At 42.7% G+C, this 22,721-nt stretch overlaps 1 protein-coding gene and 1 long non-coding RNA gene across 3 annotated transcripts in view; both read left to right on the plus strand.

Moving 5' to 3' along the window:
- Positions 1–12,729: 12,729 nt before the first annotated feature.
- Positions 12,730–16,060, plus strand: LOC123513396. 2 transcript variants are annotated; one of them, XR_006677326.1, is made up of 3 exons: positions 12,730–13,187; positions 14,179–14,292; positions 15,188–16,060. It is a non-coding gene; the product is annotated as an uncharacterized LOC123513396 (long non-coding RNA). The 2 variants fall into 2 exon arrangements; XR_006677327.1 differs by having other exon boundaries at positions 12,751–13,187; positions 14,235–14,292; positions 15,188–15,466.
- Positions 16,061–19,752: 3,692 nt separating this feature from the next.
- LOC123513397 (xenotropic and polytropic retrovirus receptor 1-like) overlaps positions 19,753–22,721 on the plus strand; it is a 34,242-nt gene continuing 31,273 nt past the window's right edge. The window contains 1 exon segment of the mRNA XM_045270535.1: positions 19,753–19,944. The gene's annotated coding sequence lies outside the window, so the exon portion shown is untranslated.

Here is a 22,721-nt window from a genome sequence, read left to right on the forward strand (position 1 = left end):
GCTAAAGTTTGTGTTGTCTTTACCTAAATGCATAACCTGACACTTTTTTAGAATTAAACTCCATATGCCACCTGTCTGCCCATGCTATCAGCCTGTCCAGGTCTCGTTGTATTCTGTAATTGTCCTTTTCACCCTGTACTGCACATGCTATCTTAGTATCATCTGCAAACTTTGATACTTTGCTACTAATTCCTATATCTAAATCGTTAATGTACACCAAGAAAAGAAGAGGTCCTAGCACTGATCCTTGGGGTACCCCACTAACCACTTCCTTCCACTCAGACATTGCCCCATTTAATACTACTCTCTGTTTCCTATCAGAAAGCCATTCACTAATCCAATCAACTAACCTACCCCCTATCCCATGTAGTCTCAATTTGTACACTAGCCTCCTATGCGGTACCTTATCAAACGCCTTGCTAAAATCTAGATATATAACATCTATGCTATTTCCATCATCTAACTCCTTGGTAATATATTCTAAGATATCGAGCAAATTTGTAAGACAGGACCTCCCTGATCTAAAGCCATGTTGGGTATCTCTAATTAATCTATTCTCATTTAAATGCTTGAATGACAGTGACGCCAAATGTCATGTGGCAAGGAAACCCATTAGATTTAAAAACATAATGAGAGACAGATTAGCAGAGAATACTTTATGCGCCCGTATTCCTGACATACATGCATGTAATGATGTATATGTTTTGGAAAGAATGTCTCTGATGTGTTGTACGAGTGTGCGTGGCGTAGTCAGTGTGCTCCAGACGAGAATGTAAACACGGATCAAGGTGATTTGCACCTGGGGAGATGGGAAAAGGTTTTTCAAGGATACTGATGGTGCCAGGGTGTGGAAGGCTATCAGTTGGAAGGGTGATCTTGAGACAGACAAGAGTGATAAGAAATCATGTCTGAGTGACGAAGAATTCAAGATTCATTTTGAGTGTGTGCTAAACCGCACCCCTGCACCTCCTCCCTTGCACGTGAACACCCTTGTCACTATACCTGTACTAGACGACCCCATCACTCCTACTAAGGTGAGTGTCAGATCAAGAGAATGAACGTTGACAAAGCGTGTAGGCCTGGCTGGCTCAGTCCAGGTGTCCTTACCATGTTACCCGCACAATGGTTGTTTACCATCACTTCACTGTTCAATGCGTTGTTTTCATCTGGCGTGTACCGCGAGGCATGGAGGAGAGCGATGGTATTTATGATCTTTAAATGAGGGGACAGGCTGAATGCTGATCATTACTGAGGAATCAGTGTACTAAATTCCCTTATCAAATTGTGTGATATGGTCCTTTGTAGCAGATTGAACTAATGGTTTTGTCCATACCGCAAACAGGCGGGAGACCAGAGAAAGCCGGGGTGTACAGACCATATTGTGTCACTGCGACTCCTCACTGACATGGCACATCGCCAAAAATTGAAGCTTTTTGTGGTGTTTGTGGACTTCAGTAAAGCTTACGACATGGTTCCTCGTGAGAAACTGTTTACTATCTTGAAGAGGCTTGGGTGTAGCACAAGGACTTTGGCGGCACTGGTGGGCATGTACCGCGTCACAGAGTCAGTGCTCGGAGGGGCCGCTATGAGTGCCTCCCTCGGGGTCAAGCAGAGTGCCCCCACCTCCTGCCTCCTGCCTGAGCTGGTTAAACTAAGACTGCACAAATTTTATTCTAGAGCAACTGTTGAAAGAGCTAATACGACAGAAGATCCATTAATGTTCTATATAAATATTGTTTCCAGAGCTAACACCGTTATGGGTCGTTATGTTACAGAGGTTGTAAACAGTACCGTGCCTAACACACGACACCTCATTTTAACTGTTCCTGAAGGCATCACAATGTCAAGCGGGTCACGATGTGTCATGTATCGCTCCATAAACCCCAGGTTCACAGTACATGGGGTCTACAAAGATCGCCACACAGTCAACGATCGCTATAGGGTGGCATTCATTCGTCTCCGTGTGTCTCGACATAGTGACATAGCTTGTGCATTGAGACTGGAAGGTGGAATAGGCGAGGGAGGAGCCGACTACCAAGTGATGAGTGTGTGTGTGTGTGTGTGTGTGTGTGTGTGTGTGTGTGTGTGTGTGTGTGTGTGTGTGTGTGTGTGTGTGTGTGTGTGTGTGTGTGTGTGTGTGTGTGTGTGTGTGTGTGTGTGTGTGTGTGTGTGTGTGTGTGTGTGTGTGTGTGTGTGTGTGTGTGTGTGTGTGTGTGTGTGTGTTTTACGTAGGGAAGAGGGCCAGCCAAGGGCAAAAAAAAGAAAGTTAGAAAAAGGCCCACTTGAGCACTGGCTCTCCAAAGACTTCAAAAAGTGCCAAAACCGTCAGCCAGAATTAGGGGAGCAAATGCCTCGATACCTCCCTCTTAAAAGAAGACAAGTTGTAGGAATTCGGAAATACAGATGCAAGGAGGGAGTTCCAGAGTTTACCAGTGAAAGGGATGAATGATTGAGCGTACTGGTTAACTCTTGCATTAGAGAGTTGGACAGAATAGGGATGAGAGGAAGAAGAAAGCCTTGTGCAGCGTGGCCGCAGGAGGAGGGGAGGCATGCAGTTAGCAAGATCAGTAGAACAGTTACCATGAAAATAGCGATAAAATATAGAAAGGGATGCAACATTTCGGCGGTGAGAAAGAGACTGAAGACAGTTAGTCAGAGGAGGGAGTTGATGAGACGAAGAGCTTTCGATTCCACCCTATCAAGCAAAGCTGTGTGACTGGAACCCCCAAACATGCGAAGAGTACTCCATACAGGGACGGATAAGGCCCTTATACAGAGTAAGCAGTTGGAGGGCGAGAAAAACTGTCGGAGACGCCTCAGAACACCTAACTTCATAGAAGCTGTTTTAGCAAGAGATGAGATGTGAAGTTTCCAGTTAAGATTATGAGCAAAGGACAGACCGAGGATATTCATTGTGGAAGAGGAGACAGTTGAGTGTCATTGAAGAAGAGGGGATAGTTGTCTGGAAGGTTGCGTCGAGTTGATAGATGGAGGAATTGAGTTTTTGAGGCATTGAAAACTACCAGATTTTCTCTGCCCCAATCGGAAATCTTAGAAAGATCGGAAGTCAGGCGTTCCGTGGCGTCCCCGCGTGATCTGTTGATTTCCTGAAGGGTTGGACGTCTCTGAAAGAACGTGGAAAGATGTAGGGTGGTATCATCAGCGTAGGAGTGGATAGGGCAAGAAGTTTGGTTAAGAAGGTCATTAATGAATAATAGAAAGAGAGTGTGTAATTCACTGTTTGATCTGCTGCAGTCTCTGACGAGACAGCCAGACGTTACCCTACGGAACGAGCAAGGGAAAGATGTGTGTATGTATTTACCTAGTTGTGGTTTACGGGAAGGAAGTAAACTCATGATGACCCGTCTCTATATCTTTTATCAAATTTCTCTTTAAAAGTATGCAGTCCCAGCCATCAAGTTCATTCCAATTGTTCACAACTCTATGAGGGAAAATATACTTCTTGACATTTCTTATACAAAAACCCTTTCTCAACTTTAAACCATGTCCTCTTGTACTGCGTGTGTCCAATAGTAAAAAGTCTTCTTTATTCACATCCTCCATACCATTAACCATTCTATAAACATGTATCAAAACTCCTCTTTTCCTTCTCTCTTCCAATGTAGTAATGTCCAATTTCCTCACTCTTTCTCCATAGGTTAAAGTACTTAAATTTGGAACCATCTTTGTAATTGCTCTCTGTACTCTTTCCAACTTCATATTTTTCTTTCTATGAGGAGACCACACGACCGCCGCATATTCCAATTTTGGTCGTATCACAGAAATCAATGTCCTTTTAATCATCCTTTCATCAAGGTACGAAAAGGTCATTCTCACCCTCTTTAATAAATTCATCATACCATTAACACTTCTATTTATATGTTTGTCTGGAGTCGAATCAGCTGTAACAGTCACTCCCAAATCCACTTCCTCTTTTGATATCTCCAATTTGACACGATTCATATTAAAGTCGTATCATATTCTCTTTTCACTCTTACCAAACTCCATTGCCTTACACTTATTCTAGTTAAACTCCATTTGCCATGTTTTACTCCAATTACTAATCTTATTTAAATAATTTTGTAGCACTAAACAGTCATTCACATTTTCGACCTTCCTCATCAGTTTTGCATCATCAGCAAACAGGTTTATATAACTTTCAACTTCTTCACTCAAGTCATTAATGTAGATAACAAACATTAGTGGTCCCAACACAGATCCCTTTGGGACACCACCAGTTACCTTAAGCCATGATGAACACTGGTCACGTATTACTGTTCTCATTTCTCTGTCATTAAGATAATCCTTCATCCACTCAAGTAATCTTCCACCAATGCCTCCATACTCCTTTATCTTCTATAACAATCTTCGATGTAGTACCTTATCAAAAGCTTTTATTTCAAGTCAAGATATACCACGTCCACCCATCCATCTCTTTCTTGAATGACATCAATCACTCTTGAGTAAAATGATAGCAAATTTGTGGAGCATGACCTACCTTTTCTAAAACCAAATTGACAGTTTGTTATTATATTTTGTCTCTCCAAGTGCTCCATCCATGTCTCTTTAACCACTCTCTCGCACAACTTCCCCACCACACTGGTCAATGGCACTGGTCTATAGTTTAAAGGATTTTCTTTACCACCTGCTTTAAATATCGGTGTGATGTTTGCTCTTTTTCAATCCTTAGGCACTAAACCTTTCATCAAGGATGTTACCACCAAACTAAATTTTTCCAGCTAATATATAGTTGTTCTCTACATTCCTTCAAAATCCAGTTTGACTCTCCGTATGTGTGTGTGTGTGTGTGTGTGTGTGTGTGTGTGTGTGTGTGTGTGTGTGTGTGTGTGTGTGTGTGTGTGTGTGTGTGTGTGTGTGTGTGTGTATTTACCTAGTTGTATTACCTAATTTTATATTATAGGGTTTGAGCGGGGTTCATAGTGACCTGTCTCAATATCTACTTTTATCCAACTTCTCTTTAATTTTCTGCACACTTGCTACCGCTTGTGTGTGTGTGTGTGTGTGTGTGTGTGTGTGTGTGTGTGTGTGTGTGTGTGTGTGTGTGTTTAAAATATTAAATCACACATACACAACTCAAGATATGCCTTTTACAATGAAAAAATAAAATAAAAAAGTAAGATAAAAACACATTTCAGGGTCATTAGATGCAGGAAACAATGCAGCTGAGTGTATTTAGGTATGTTTTGAAGTAACTATAGTCGTGACGTCCCGATGACAGAATCTCAATAGGCCACGCCCCCTCCCTACTGTACTCATACGTCTGGCAGCGGTACCTGTAACATGATCGATAATTAACCAATATATTTGAGTACACTAATTACTAATTTTCGTTTCGTAACAAGTAACAAGTTTACCGGAACTCATAATTAGGTTTCTCATGTGTAATTCATTACACTGATACCGTCATCAGAGTTCAGAAACTTTACATTTCAGGCGGATCTTCAATTCTGTATGAAACAATATCGTGACTCAAGATGAGTGGAAAAAATGCGTAGAACATGCAACAAAGATTCAGGAAGATTACATTAAAAAAGACAAAGCTTTTGAACACATGCTTAATTCATTTACAATTGAACTGACCCCGTCAGACAATAGCAGTGATTAAAATGATGATAGGGAGGCTGAATAATTGAAAATATAAAAATAAGAAAAATTAATACAAATGAATAAAATACAATAGAAATACAAAAGAATAAAAAGAATATACATACATATATAAATATATATATATATATATATATATATATATATATATATATATATATATATATATATATATATATATATATATATATATATATATATATATGTGTGTGTGTGTGTGTGTGTGTGTGTGTGTGTTAAGGGGTGTCAAATGATCCGTCTCCACGTGTTGCACTCTGGAAACGTCATTATAGATGCATGGCTAAAGGGATCACAAAATAATTAATTGCAACGCCTTCTTAAACATCGCGCCGAGAAAATAGAGCAAGGAGGAGAAGGGAAGGTGGTGATTGATGGTGATGATTGTCTGGAGAGAGAGAGAGAGAGAGAGAGAGAGAGAGAGAGAGAGATCGGGGGAGGAGATGGTGGTGGTGGTGGCAATGAGAGAGACAGCGCGGGAAAACTCAATTATTCACAACCTCGTATTTACTGAACCAGGACACCTGGCCCCTTTCACACTAGGTAACTAGTGACCGTCACAAGTGACGGTCACTAGTTGCTTAGTGTGAAAGGCTCGGGGAACTGCAAGCAACCAGTGACTGTCACCGAGTTGTGGCATCCTTTCTCATCATCTCATTAGTTATAATGTGACAAGTCATACAAAAATACATGCAAACAACAGGTTTTAAAGCATTCTTTTCTTGCTATACATTTACGTTATCAATGCCGCAGTCAGATGTCAAGTGGTGGTGTCCAGACTGCGGTACGAGAACACCTTTATCTGCGGCACTAACGGGAAAGGCGTGGCCTATTGAGATTCTGACATCGTCCCGACTATAGACACATTTCAGAATACAGATTGATGAAAAAGAACATTTAAACCTTATAATAAAAAAAAAAAAATGTACCACCACCACTACCACCACTATGACCAGAACAATACACTTGAAACACTACAGAAACACTTAAGATACACCAGAGAAACACTTAACAAAACACACATCACCACAACTACACGAAAAAAAAGGACATTTGGGGACGTCATTAACTAACAGTGTAGAATTGTCCAAAATGACGGGAAGAGATTGAAAACACTTAAAACACTTAAAAAACACTTGAGAAACACTTGAGAAACACCAGAGGAACACTTAACAACACACACAACACAAGTCCATAGAATAACAAAGAAAGGACATTTGAGCACATAACGAACTAACTGAACGGGTAGAGTTGCCCAAAATGACGGGAGCGGCTTGAAAAAACACCTAAAACGCTTCAGAAATACTAGAAAAACCCTTGAGAAACACTACAGAAACACTTAACAGCACACACAACACCACAAATACATAGAAAAGTAAAGAAAGGACATACGGGCTCGTAAGAAACTGACCGTGTAGAATTGTCCGAAGCGACGGGAGGACGTCGCACCAGATCATCATTTGCGGTGATTCTGTTGTTAATTCCGATCAGGACTTGACACATGTAGTCCCCGCCATTGCTCTCCTGAATGTCCTTGATCTGTGAGAGAAGAGAGTGAGTGGTGATGGCCTACACACACACAACACACACACACACACACACACACACACACACACACACACACACACACACACACACACCGCATAGTGTAATAATGGTTAGCACGCTCGGAAAGCGGCGAGGCAAATGTGTGGCCCCTGTTCACCTAGCAGTAAATAGGTACGGGATGTAACTCGAGGGATTGTGGCCTCGCTTTCCCGGTGTGTGGAGTGTGTTGTGGTCTCAGTCCTACACCCGAAGATCGATCACTACAAGCTCTAAGCTCTTTCCATAGGGAAAAGGCTGGCTGGATGACCAGCAGATGACCGTGATGAATAACACACACACATTTGCATACCATACCGTGATTTTGTGTGTGTGTGTGTGTGTGTGTGTATGTTTCACTGTTTGATCTGCTGCAGTCTCTGACGAGACAGCCAGACGTTACCCTACGGAACGAGCTCAGAGCTCATTATTTCCGATCTTCGGATAGGCCTGAGACCAGGCACACACCACACACCGGGACAACAAGGTCACAACTCCTCGATTTACATTCCGTACCTACTCACTGCTAGGTGAACAGGGGCTACACGTGAAAGGAGACACACCCAAATATCTCCACCCGGCCGGGGAATCGAACCCCGGTCATCTGGCTTGTGAAGCCAGCGCTCTAACCACTGAGCTACCAGGCCGTGTGTGTGTGTGTGTGTGTGTGTGTGTGTGTGTGTGTGTGTGTGTGTGTGTGTGTGTGTGAGAGAGAGAGAGAGAGAGAGAGAGAGAGAGATGGACGCGAATTTATACCAAGTCACTATTTGGGTGGGATGAAGGATGGGTGAGCGTGCGTGTGTGGGTGGGTTGGTGGAAAGGAGACGAGTGGGTGGATGGGAGGGTGGGCCTGTAGTGTGTGGTGTGTGGATGGTTTGATGTGGTTGAGTGGGTGGTTGGACGGATGGGCTAATGTGATCCGTATTTTCCACATGCAAACTTTTCTTGACGTGACGTATTTATGGAAAGAAACACTGTCACGGCGAGTTTTTTTTTTTTCTTTTACTTTTTGTTCTGCTGTGTATCATTGAGAATATTCCGACACATTCACGTCACGAATAGAGAAAGGGAGCGAGAGAAACACGAAGGAACACAAAGGAAAACCAAAAAGCAGCATATAGCTGGCCTATAGCACCTAAGATACCCAGGTTCTAGGTGGTTACTTTAAAGATGCTCTTGGGTGATGATATGAAGAGTCTGGGAAGATTTGTTCAGCTTCCTCTCATTAGTAGCGCAGGCAATTTTATTTATAGTGGTACCAATATTAGGGCCCATATCACCACCTAGAACCTGGGTATCATGGTGACATGTAGGTAACTTTAAACCACTCGACAAATGGCAAAGTTTCAAGGCGGTACGTGGTGGGATTCGAACCTACACATCGTGCGTGCGTGCGTGCGTGCGTACGTGCGTGCGTGCTTACGTGTGTGTGTGTGTGTGTGTGTGTGTGTGTGTGTGTGTGTGTGTGTGTGTGTGTGTGTGTATGTCTGTGTGTGTGTGTGTGTGTGTGTGTGTGTGTGTGTGTGTGTGTGTGTGTGTGTGTGTGTGTGTGTGTGTGTGTGTGTGTGTGTGTGTGTGTGTGTGTGTGTGTGTGTGTGTGTGTGTGTGTGTGTGTGTGTGTGTGTGTGTGTGTGTGTGTGTGTGTGTGTGTGTGTGTGTGTGTGTGTGTGTGTGTGTGTGTGTGTGTGTGTGTGTGTGTGTTAAATACGCTGGCATATCAGGAGTAATAACATAAAACTAAAAGATAACAAGTTTTTTCCCTCATCTTCACATCCTGTCCTTGCCTTGCCGTCACCACCACCACCACCACCACCAACACCTAACGTGCTGGAGGCGTTGACATGACCCTAACATGATCCCAACACCCTTAAATTGATCCCAAGACCCCCTAAATTGGCTTTAAGAGCCTTAAATTGACCTCAAAATCACCATATTAACCACAACACACTAAATTGACCCCAAGATCCTGGTCCACACATTATAGGAAGGATATAGGTGTATTAGTATCAGTGCAGAGAAGGATTTTTTAATTTATTTATACCATGTGGACTTTTCACGGGAATTTATGGGCTAAAGGGGATACTCTTTTGGGATGAGGAATATTCCTCACGAAGCGAGATTGAAGATAATCAATCTACACTCCTTAGAGAGACGAAGGTTAAGAGAGGACCTGATAGAAGTATTTAAGTGGGATAGGGGTTATAACAAAGGGGACGAGCAAAGTTCTTAAGATCAGTAGCCAGGATAGAACCAGAAATAATGGGTTTAAGCTTGAGAGGTCCAGGTTTAAGAGAGAAATGGGGAGAAACACTATGGTTCTCTAACAGAATGGTAGATGAGCAGAACGGTCTCAGCAATCATGTTGTTAGTGCTGACGAGTTAGTAGGAAGTTTTAAAGGAAGATCAGACAAATGTATGGCTGAGCATGATGGATGGAGTTAGGTAGTTTTGTTCATACAGGGACTGACTGCCACGTGTGCGCCTGATGGTCTCCTGCAGCTAACCTCATTTTATTATGTTCTTGTGTTTTCTTATGATCTCTTTCTGTCTGTCTGTCTGTCTGTCCATCTCACCTGAAGGATGAATATAAATAAAACATCTCCTGTCTATCTTTCTGTCTGTCTGTCTTTCTGTTTATCTGTCTGTGTATCTGTCCATCTGTCTATCTATCTATTTATCTATCTATCTCTGCCAATCTGTCTAACTACCTCTCTATCTGCGTGTCTATCTATCTGTCTCACCTCCAGCATATAGGTTGAGGAGCCCATGTCGTGTCTGAGGGAGTCCCTAATGATGAGTTCCAGAGATGGGGAGGTCCTTTTGCACTGATTCTATATGTGGACCAGAACTGTACCGCATAATGTAGATGCGGTCTGACCAGCGAATCGAACCCCGGTCCTCTGACTTGTGAAGCCAGCGCTCTAACCACTGAGCTATCGGACATGTGTGTGTGTGTGTGTGTGTGTGTGTGTGTGTGTGCGTGTGTGTTTTAGGTGTTTTATTTATCTATTTATGTATTTTTGTCATATAAAATTTTCGTCTGTCTTTCTGTCTGCGTGTCTGTTTGTCTGTCTCTGTGTGTCTCGCTCTCTGTCTCTGTCTATATTTGTGTCTACCTGTCTGTCTCTTTCTGTCTCGCTCTCTGTCACTGTCTCTCTCTCTCTCTCTCTCTCTCTCTCTCTCTCTCTCTACTACTACTACTACTACTACTACTACTACTACTACTACTACTACTGCTGCTGCTGCTGTGCTACTGCTCAGTGTTTTTCTCTCAGTGAGTGAGTGAGTGAAAGAGTGAGTGAGTGAGTATGTGAATGAGTGACGGCGGCGGCGGTTGAGCCGACATCTTGTTTCAACATGTTTTGACAAAACTGCTTCGAGGAAACATTTCAATTTATATCAGAATGAAAAAGGAAAATAAGAAGACAAACTGATTGGAGCAATGGGTCAACAGTGCAGCACTCTCAAAGTGTGTGCCCACCTGGAGGTGGTGGGCCAGTGCGGCGGCGCCGACCGCCTCACCATCTGTCTGCCCCGCAGCAGAGGCAAGGGAGGCCGGCGCCTGCTGGGGGACTTCAGCTTCCCCAGCGCGGGGGACGGGGCAGGCCAACACAGGTCTGCCCGCAGGACCTTGGTGGCCGTTGGGAAGGTCGCCAAGAAGGACGGCGCCACGCCCGTCAGGGTGGACATCCTGGCGGGAGAGACTCTAGTGGCCCGCCGTGAGATCCCGCTGGCTGACCTGCTGGCGGGACTCACAGCAAACAGGATCGGGCGCCGCTCTGCGCTCTTCTTCAGTCTCAAGGCTGGGGATGCAGCAGGCGGCGCTGGCGGGGCCCAAGACCAAGCCCCTATCGCAGTGTTCTACAGCGGAAAGCTCCTGGAGGAGCCAAGGACAATCAAGGAGGACAAGCAGGAACCACCAGAAACTGAGCAGCACGCCAGCCTGCCCCCCCAGGCTGGTGACACCCAGCTCATCTTGCCTCCATTTGCTGTCTACACGAACTCCGGAGCAAGCCTGAACACCGAGGTCACATACTGTGTCCTCACCCCCAAGGTCACACTGATGGACCTTGGGGATGGCCGGAGGTGGGCCGCTCTCCAGGCCCAGCCCCGGCAGGAAAGGGAATGCACGTCTCAGGCTGACGAGACCGTGGCCAGCCTGACAGAAGAGGTCGTACACCGTGACCTCGGGGATGGCCAAAGGTGGGCCGCTCCCCAAGGCCAGTCTTCTCAGGAAAGGGAACTTATTCCTCAGACTGGCGAGACCTCCGAGGTCGTACACCACGACCTCGGGGATGGCGAGAGGTGGGCCGCTCCCCAGGCCCAGCTCCGTCACAGGAGGGGAGAGCCCCGCGGGAAGTCCTATGATGTCTTGCAGCCTTCCATTCTGTCCCCTTCCAAGATGGGGAAGGATATCCCGTGGGGTGGCAGGGCCTTAGTGAATTGCCTGCTGCGGTGTGCGCAGGCCATGGCCTTGATCTTCGTTATGTACCACGTGACCCTGGAGTGGTTCTGAGTCTACTGCCACGGAGCACCACCACGACACACCACACTGACCACCACTCATGGAGGATCACCACACGCTACACCACACTGTCACCGCCACACAGGCCACCACCCATCACACCTTCAGGTGGTGGCTGGTGACGCACTCGTAGTCTCTAAGTTAGGTTACGTTAGGTTAGGCTAGGATAGGTTAGGCTAGGATAGGATAGGATAGGTTAGGCTAGGCTAGGATAGGATAGGATAGGTTAGGTTAGGTTAGGATAGGTTAGGATAAGATAGGTTAGGTTAGCTTAGGTTAGGATAGAATAGGTTAGGTTAGGTTAGGTTAGGTTAGGTCTCTCACTCTCTATTTAACAAGTCTCAATATAACTAATACAATATTCTCAACCGCTTTCCTTTCATCAAAAACATTTGCAACACTCTTTCTCCTATCACTAATGTTCTTAATACGTCACTACACTCACACAAACAACCGTCCTGTCACTCAAACTCACACTTTCTCACTGCAGTGGCGGTGTGCTGCACCACTGCAGCGGGACACCGCCCAACAACACTTTATTCATGCTTATCACATCCTATACCTACATTTTAGTAAACCATCTCAGAAGCTACCGCATCACACACTCATCACAAAGGTAGCGGCACACGGGATGGACGGAAAAATATTACGCCGGATCAAGTCGTGTTTAGGCGATGGGTGCTACAGACTTATACTAAACAGCTCTAATTCTCACTGGGCCCAACTATAATTATTCAGATGCCACAGGGAACCCTTTTAGAGCCCTTCTTATCGATAATATATATTAATCATTTGGACAGTGGAATTAGCAAATTTGCAGATCACCCCAAGATAGGTAGCTTGATTCCGTCAGATTTCGATACCATATATATGTTGAGGGCGTCGCGTCGCCGGTGTGCGCCGCACACCGGGGCACACCGTGTGCCCCGGGCGGCAGTGAGGCGAATGATGAGTCCGGGATAAGGCGGTATTCTACAATCGGTCATAGCAACTGACGTCGTCATAGCGAGATAAAATTACGCATTTTAGACATAAGTCCAGCTATGGCGTCATCAAACCTTATGACGTCGTCAGAAGTGTTAAAACAGCGTCCACCCTGTTTTAGCAGCGCTTATGACGGCCACAAGACTGTCAACATGGCTGCTGCACAACACCAAGAACTCCACCTCAGAAATATTTTCCGCAATAAAGACGTTCTTAACGAACTCAACGATGCTGAACTGATCAAGCGATACTGTCTAGACAAAGTTTGTCACAAATCTTGTGAAGGATGCCTTGTTCAGCAACACCAAAAGAAAGAACCCACTCACCCGCAAGATAAAGGTCATCATTATACAGATATAACTTGCCACGGGGAAAATGTGACAGTGCAGCAGTGATGACCTCTGCCCTTCAAAACCAGCAAACAGCAGAGCTGGATGGACCACAATAATAGGTCAGTGCCTTTAGTTTTGCCCAACAGGGCTTCCAAGATTACCCCAAGCAGGTTATATTTAGTGTAAACAAACACAAAATATATAATAAGGTGTGTTAACTTTAATTTGCTTTGTAAAATAGCAGTAATGTAGTTACCGTACAATTTTTAATAAAGTCCCTCCAGCTGTCGTCATTCTCCGGCTCCCCCCTCCGCACATCATTCACTCAGGTGACTTTTTTTTTTTATTTATACCATGTGAGCTTTTCACAGGAATTTATGGGCTAAAGGGGATACTTTTTGGGGTACCTCCTATCTCAAAGCCCACCCGCTAGGAAACCGCTACCTTAAGTGTGGAAGCCGAACCTACACTCGGACCGTGGACAAGATTCGAACCCGTGCTCTTGGAGACCCCTCGGACCCCAAAGCACGCATGGTTCAACTGTACCACGGCGGTCCTCATGTAATGAAATAAAGTAATGAAAATATCATAACTAAACCTAAACCAATCCCATCTTAACCTAACCAAACCCTAACATAAACCAAGGTTAGGTTAGGTTAACTAACCCGACTCAGGTTGAAGTTAGGATTAGGTTAGTTTTGGTTATCACATTTGCATTATATGTCATGTCAGCTGAGTGAGAGCTGCGAGGGTGGAGCTGGGAAACAAGGAGAGCTGGAGGGACCGCTTTATTAAGATCAAGAAAAGTAAATTAATAAAAAATAACAAAATCCAACAACACCTGGTTAGAATTTGATTGTCCCTTTCACATCCATAAGTTAATGATACATGAATACTGATTGATGGTTGTCATTATCATAGATATTATCTTTCAGTATTCATAAACAGTGTTGTGGAACAAGGGATAGGGCAGCTCAAATGCCACCTCCATGTCTAGCATGGTGAGGTCCAGATCAGCCCACTAGTTAAGGTGTGCAAGGTGATCCATGTATATGCCAAGTTGCACAATCTATACAAAAGATAGAAATATTGTCATTCCTATTGATACAGTGCAACTGGATTTTAAAGAATAGCAGCACAACAACTTGTAATGTCACCACTTCCAGCTGCTTGACAAAATCCGGGTCACCTGTATCGAGATGAACTCTACAACTTGCATTTCAAGTATGTTGGTTATTCTGTACCTACATATACTGTACTATACATATACTGAATACCTCCACTTATCATGCTTTAATACCTCATTACTGTTGATAAAAAACCTAATTTCCTCCCCCCCTCCTCACTTTTCCAACAATCCTGCCTCATCACACTTGGCCAGTCATATGCCAAGGTAATGTCACTTGTATTTATAATGTAATCAACTGACCATCATCTCACACCTTTCAGGCTTATGTCTACTTCTTACATTAATCTTAATTTCTTTTGTAATTTTATACTTGACCATTCCCACATAATTATTTTTTTATTTATTTATTTATTTTTTTCATTAAGGCCTATAGCACCTGTAGGCTCACTTGAAGAGTGTGTAGGGAGCGCTGTTCAGCTTCTGTCCATTAGTGGCGCAGGCAATTTTATTTACAGTGGTACCCATATCACCACCCAAGCTCATCTTGGGTGTAACCACCTAGAACCTGGGTATCATGGTGATATGTAGGTAACTTTAAACCACTTGACAAATGGCAAAGTGTTTAAGGCTGTACGTGGTGGGATTCGAACCTATGCGTAGATGTCTGCCCGATCCCACGCTCACCACCTTATCCACTACGCCACCGTTCTATGAACAGCACATGCAACATAACTAGTCAACTATGCAATCTCTTGTTTCTTCCACTTGTCATTACTCATTTGAGTTAATCCTTACTATATGCACTCACACCATCACTTAAACTCATTATATGGCAACTTATGTATGACAACAATTATATATTTGGATTGACACCTGCATAAATATAATATTGTACAAGTAAGTTTTCACACTTAAAAGACTTTGCATCCTCTTTTACATTTATTTCATTGTACAGTATGTATTTTTAGAACTTTCTATTTTCATTTGAAGAAACAAGTGTGTCAGCCAACTGGCAGCTGCTTCCTGTGCCTGTGGAGCTCTTCCCATGATCCCATGAGGAGACGTCCTCCACAGCTGACCTGAAGGACTGTGCAATCTCCACTGCTGATCCGGCAGCACGTGCAGTCTCCTCCCCTGCCTGCCACCACCACCAGCTGCTCAACAGAATCTGGGTCACCTGTATCGAGGTGAATTCTGCAACTTGCATTTCAAGCATGCTGGATATTCTCCACCTACATAAACCAGTTTCTGTAATTGGATCTTGAATACATCCACTTGTCATGCATTATTATCTCTCATTACTGTTGATAAGCAACCTAATTTATTTTTCCATTCCTGCAATTCTGCCTGAAACCTGCACCTCCTGTTCTGCATGCACACTTGGCTAGTCACATGCCAAAGTACTGCTGCCTTTTGAATGAGGGCAGAAGTGGCTGAGACTATCTGCACAAGCACTTCTGCCTCTTCATCTTTCCTTGTTGGGGTGGATAGAATGTGCTGAGGCTCTTCTACAAGGAAGATTTGTCCCTCTGTACCTTATTCATCACTGCAAGTAATGAATACTATCATGAAATGGGTGTAAAAAGAGACCAAATAATATGATGATGTTGATTTGACATTATATTCAAATACAATATCTGATAATAATTTGATGATGATTTGACATTTAGGTATATGGTATGTAAACTGAACTTAAATTAATTCCACCAGTTAAGTAATATCCATCATAGATTCTTTCAAAGTGATGTTTCTCGTGCTATGTAACATGCTGGTTTATGTAACATGTTTTTAGCTGTCATGTTACAATAACTACACGTTTATAACAATTAATGACAAGCACAAAATAAAGACTTTACTTCAGTTTTTGAGCAAAATGTGTCAGTAGTCTTCTGCAAATTAATATCATCAATCTTCTCAAGACATCTTCCACTATTTCACCGATGGTATTTAGGGGAGGGGGTACAGGGCTACCACCTACAAAGGAGAGCATGATCATGTTACTTGTTACACACTTTTGTTGGTATATTTTTCAAAGCATTACATACATTAGTGTCTTACAGCATTGCAATACAACAGTGGGTTCTGAAAAGTATATACCTTACTGTGACTTGTTCAAGGTTTAGTTACTTAGATTGTTGGGACTATTTTCTTTTCTGGAACTTTACTTTGCAAGTAACTGATTTATTTCTTATATATATATATATATATATATATATATATATATATATATATATATATATATATATATATATATATATATATTACATTCAAGTGATTCTTTAACTTTAGTTAAGTTAGTTTTCAAGTTATCTTACATATGGTTTGGTTAAGGTTGAGCTATGAGTTGTTTAGGTCAGGTTACTATATTAATTTTGTTTGGTTAAGTTACATTTGCTTAGTTATTTAAGCTTGTGTTTCAAGTAAGATTTTGCTAAATTAGTTTTTGTTAGGTCAGGTAGCAGTGCATGAAACTGGTCAGAGCGCATATTTACTAAAACTAAAACTTAGAAATTAGGTATTAGTTTTGTTGCGATGTTTCCGGTATTGACTTTGAGCTAATACTGAACCAGTCCTCTCGTTGTTGGACTGGGAGTTTAGTTTCTGTGTGATTTTTTTGCCACACATCGTGCTTCTTATTAACTCCGGTATTATCAAAGCATTTCCGGAGAGTATACATTCGTCACAATACATCGTCGCCAAGTTGAGAGATTCTTGTTCTCCCCAATTTGCCTTTCTTGAAGGTTTGTAAGGTTGAGATTCCATTCTTGTTGGCTTGCTGCTGTCCACTCTTGCTACGGAAAAGGAATTTCGCTGGCAATATTTGTTTACAGGCTCTTCAACGGGACCATGTGTAAGTACTTTTTTTTGTTTTTATTAAATCCTATCTTGATGTCTAACTTCCCAAAAGTCTTTATATGTAATTTAAATTATAATAACATCGGAAAATAATACGAAGACTATTTCATCTCATTTACTTAATGTCGACAATTTGCGCCCGTGCGTTCTAAGTAATCATGGAGTAAGTCATAAATTGTGTGAGACCTGACGGTCATAGTAGTGACGACGTCATTAATTATGACAGATTGTAGAATACCGCATTTTGAATAACTCACTTGACCTTTAAGGGAACTGGTAACCCAGTGGGCCTTTTTTTTTATTTATTTTTTTTTTTTTCATCTTTGTCGCCCTTGGTCAGTTGCCCCTCCTGCATAAATGATAAATAAATAAATAATAATAAATACCCCAAGACCCCTAAAATGAGCCCAAGATCCATAGGATTACCCCAAGACCCCTAAGATACACACCTAAGATGGCCCCACGATCCCTAAATATTGGGGAGCTTTCAGAAATAGTGGTTGTCACCAGGTGGCAGCACAATGCATGTGCCCTTCCCTCACAGGAGGCAGAATATACCTACAGTGTCATTCTATAAACACAAAGATGCAATAAGTGGATATAATATATCTCCCTACATAATTCCTTCTAAGTAGTAACACAGGCAAAATCAAACCCTATTCATAGACATATATATATATATATATATATATATATATATATATATATATATATATATATATATATATATATATATATATATATATAAGTTGATTTTCTGGCATTGAGGTTTATTTAGTCATCTCCACATTTCCAAAAGAGTAGCTACACCCTTGATCGGAAGTATTAATACAGTCGACAGTAAACATAAGACAACATGTCTGTGTCATTTAAAAGTCTAAACCACACAGATCAACTTACTAATATATAGAAACAACAATTTTAATTAAGAATAGACAACTCAAGTATCCTGGTGATAGTTTTACTCTCTAACCAAACCTGGGCTGGCCATCTGTTTAACTTAACAAACACATTGTTGGACAAATAGTTAATTCATTTTGTAATGACCATACCAATACACCATGAGGAGGAAGGTTTCATATATTCCTCTCTCCTCATTCTACACTAGTCCTGTGATATGCTTGTTCTGTGTTGTGCTGTTTAGCCGCGTCTTAGGTCTTAAATCTCAAATTGTGAAAGCGATGCTAAAACCCCTACGAAAATAATTATATCCATATACCACGATGTTACTGAGTAAACTGCGTCATACTATATAGTACAGTCAAAGTTTTTACCTTTTTCATTGTCCAAGTCAATAGATGTTAGACTTGTAATGTGCCGTATTTAATATACTGATAGCAATATGCAGTATTACAAAATAATCACAAAAATATTTGTTTTGACCTACTTCTCCCAAAATAATCCATACAAGATATTTAAAATTAGATACAAAATTTCAGCAGTATCATAATAATCAATGTTCTACGCATCTGTATGCACCTGGGATTTAATACAACAATATTTCAACCCATGTCAGTAAGGGACATGTAGCAGAGATGACATTTGATGGATTAGTTCTGAAAACTAAATTGACCCTAAAGATCCCTAAATTTACCTGAAAAAAGATTAAATTGACCCCAACACCCCTAAATTGATCCCAAGATCCCTAAATTGACCCCAAAAGATCCATAAATGAACTCCAACACCCCTAAATTGACCCTAAAGACCCGTAAGTTGACCCCATGGACCCTAATTTGACCCAAAGACCACTAGGATGACACCAACACCCCTAAAATGACCCCAACACCCCCAAAAAGGACCCCAACACCCCTAAATTGACCTCAGGACCCCTAAATTGATCCCAAGACCCCTTAATCGACCCTAACACTAGTAAAATTATCCTAACACCCTTAAATTGACCTCTAGACCTCTAAAATGACACCAGCACAACTATATTGACCCTAAAGACACAGAAGATGACCCCAACACCCCTAAACTGACTCCAACACCTCTAAATTGACCCCAAGACTCCTAAGATGATCCCAACATTCCTGAATTGATCCAAGACATCCCAAGACATGACCTAGTATCCCTAACATAACCCAAAGGTCCTTAACACCTTCAGTATTGGGACGCATATTTACCTTGAGTTTGAGGTGTGATTAGACGATTTTCTTTACATTAGGAAGGGTCTATGGAGGTCAGAAGATTGACGCCACAGTCTTCACAATTTTAATCCCCCACATATGTTTCTGAAGCTGTATAAAATCATCATATAGTAATCAGAATGAATATGAAAACATGTCATGGTACTGAAGGGGTTAATTTGATCCCCAAAACACCTGACTCCCAAAATCCCTTATTTGACCCCAAGACATGGCCTAACACCCCTAACATGACCTCGAGACACCTAACCTGACTCTGAGGTGACGGACACACAATGAATCACCAATAAAGAGCATGTTTCCATCTGTGAACCTTTTTTCTTTACCTGAAACCGCAAAGTACAGAAGGAAATGAAAATGGAAATAAAAACTGGACTTTCCTCATAGCCATTAACGTTCAAAGGTTTTCCCGAGGCCTTTAACATTTTCTTGACGTGGGGAAGAGCTTGGGGAGAGGGGCCGAGGGAGATGGGCGTGTCTGGTGACGTCACAAGGTCCCGCCCCGTGCAGGTTAGCTCCGCCTCTGCAATGAGATGAGGACGAGGCCACGAGTCACCGCTCAGTTGGCATCTACTGGTGGAAGAAGTGAGGCGTGTCAGTGAGAGCGGCCTGAGTGTCACTGTTCTGGCCGTGGGAGTGGAGGTGCCTTGTTGTGCCTTACAGTGCGTAAAGGAGAGTGCCGGGAGTGTGTTGGAGGCAGTGGAGTGGTGACCTGGTTAACGAGTGGACTGCCGACGCCCAGAGAAGGTAAGATAAGACAATGTGCCCCCGCCTGCCCGCTCACTCACTCGCCCGCTGCTCCTGCCCTCCCAAATGTCACGGCCGTGTGTGTGTGTGTGTGTGAAAGGGGCTATACAGTACGATTGTGCGTGTGTGCGCGTGCGTGAAAAGGGCAAAATAGTGAGTGAATGAGTGTGAGGAATGTACTGTATGTGTGTGTGATTCACCTCCTCGGTTTATTAGGAATTGCAGTACATACATACTGAAAATATACATATGGGGATTGAGGGAAGCTTAAGATTAGTATTGAGTGTGAGAATGTGGAGCAAGGGTTGAGTTGGGTGTCTGCAGTCATCGTGTTGACCTTGCCATTAATACAGTGGGCGGCCCTGACCTTCCCTAACCACATCATCCACCTAACACCATCCAGCCACCTCCTCAACCATCTCGAATCCTTCATCCTTTACACCATTCCTCTCATCCACCACCATCCACCTTTCCACCTCATCCATCCTTCTACTCTCTATTCCTTCATTCTTTTATTTTCATCCACACTGAAAGGGAAGAGAGGAGAGTAGATGAAACGAAGACGGTGGGATGGGAGAAAGGAAGAGTGATGGATAAGTGAGAAGGGGAAGGGAGGAAGTCGTGGATAAGGTGTAGGAGATAATAATAAAGCGCAGGAAGTGGTAACGATAGACTGACCTCAAAGTCTATCGCAACCACCACCATCACCACCGTCACCATCAACACCACTACTACGTTATCTTTGTATACTGATTTTTTTCTCTTTTTTTTTCATTATCTATTGCGTCTATGTACTTGCTTTTATCCCTACGTCTCTCCGTGTGTCTGTTTATTTAGCTGTTTGTCCGTCTATCTATTCACCTGTCTGTCTATCTACCTATCTGTCTATCTATCCTTCTTTTTTTCCTATCTTTCATTTTTCTCATTAGTATTGTTATCATTTTTTATTCATATATCTATTTACCTGTCAATTTATTCATATATCTATTTACCTGTCAATTTATCTTTCCTAATACACCTTTCAATTAATCAATCAATCTTCTTACCTCCATTTTCTTTCACATTTCTTCGCATTTCTATGATTCTAACCTGTTATTCAGAGTCCACTTATATTTTTCTTTTCTTTGTGTTTTCTCTCCAAACTTACTAATCCTTTTCTATTTCTATCTATTCGTGACTGTTTTTCTTTTTCTTTTTTTTTTCTCCCACTCTCTCCTATCTTCCCCGCCATACCGGGCGTCCCTCCCTCCCTCCCTCCCCCTTGCCCTTCCATCTCTGGCCTTGCAAGGGGCGCGGAGAAAGTTCACCCTCACACACTTACGCCCTTCTGCCTTGCACCACCTCAAACACCCACCCTTGCTCCGAGGTCTCCAGCCGCCCTCTGTACACCCCCCCGCCCACACACACACACACACACACACACACACACACACACACACACACACACACACACACACACACACACACACACACACACACACATTTCCAAAAACAAAATAAGAAAAACGAACTATTCACAAATAAAAACAAGTGAAATAAAAGAGAACGGGGCACAAGAAAAACACACAAAAAATGAACTTAAGAAAAAAAAATTGTTTAGACTCGATAAACAGAGGAAGGCGTGTCAGCTCCGTTTACTCTCTCTCTCTCTCTCTCTCTCTCTCTCTCTCTCTCTCTCTCTCTCTCTCTCTCTCTCTTACAAAGGAAAACAGAATCTGTGGGGCTCACTCCTCCTCCTCCTCCTCCTCCTCCTCCTCCTCCTCCTTTCCTTGCACGTGTCACCTTAATTCTCAGAAGAGTGTAGATCTAGCCAGTTTCCAGGGAGAGAGAGAAAGAGAGAGAGAGAGAGAGAACTAAGCATCAACCACACCTTTAAATATGCTAGATACATTTTTTCCTTCATTTGTTTTTCTTTTGTTTTTGTTTTCCCGTGTCACAACTTCTTGCGAACAGAAAGTTGAGAGAGAGAGAGAGAGAGAGAGAGAGAGAGAGAGAGAGAGAGAGAGAGAGAGAGAGAGAGAGAGAATATGAACTGGAAACCAAGAGACAGAAGGAGAGGAGAAAAGGGAAAAAAGTTAAGGAATGACAATTGGAAAGATAGGAAGAAAAAAAACAAGTGAGAGACAAAGTAAAGAGAATGATAAATGAAAACATGATAAGAAAGGACTAGAGGAGAGAATGGAGAGAAGAAATGAGGGAAGGAGAGAGAGAAAAAAAAGGAAATATAGAAGAAATAAGAGAATGAGAGGAAGAAGGGAAATATAGGAGAGAATGGGAGAAGGAAGCGGGAAGGAGAGAAGGAAGAGCGAGAGAGGAGAAAAGGAAAAGAGATCGAAAAAAAAGAGAATAAAAAAGAAAGAAGGAGAGAAGGAGAAGAGAGAAGAAATCTACTGTTGATGACCTTGTTAGGGAAATTCCCCGCCCAGCCCCGCCTCGCCAGGCCCCGCCCCGTCCCCGCCCCGTACAGTCCCGCCCCGCAATAGGTGTGAGGAACGGCTGAAGTTTTCCTCATTCCTTACACTCTCTCTCTCTCTCTCTCTCTCTCTCTCTCTCTCTCTCTCAATGCCATAACTTTACTTGCCATCAGCTCGCTCTCTCTCTCTCTCTCTCTCTCTCTCTCTCTCTCTCTCTCTCTCTCTCTCTCTCTCTCAAAAAAGGAGAAAAAAGCAGTTTGATGAATGTTTTGTTATTACTTAAGATGTGTGTGTGTGTGTGTGTGTGTGTGTGTGTGTGTGTGTGTGTGTGTGTAAACGGAGGAAAAAATCATTATCTTCGAC

Source organism: Portunus trituberculatus, chromosome 36 (assembly GCF_017591435.1).
Source record: "Portunus trituberculatus isolate SZX2019 chromosome 36, ASM1759143v1, whole genome shotgun sequence".
In the NCBI taxonomy this organism is placed as follows: domain Eukaryota; kingdom Metazoa; phylum Arthropoda; class Malacostraca; order Decapoda; family Portunidae; genus Portunus; species Portunus trituberculatus.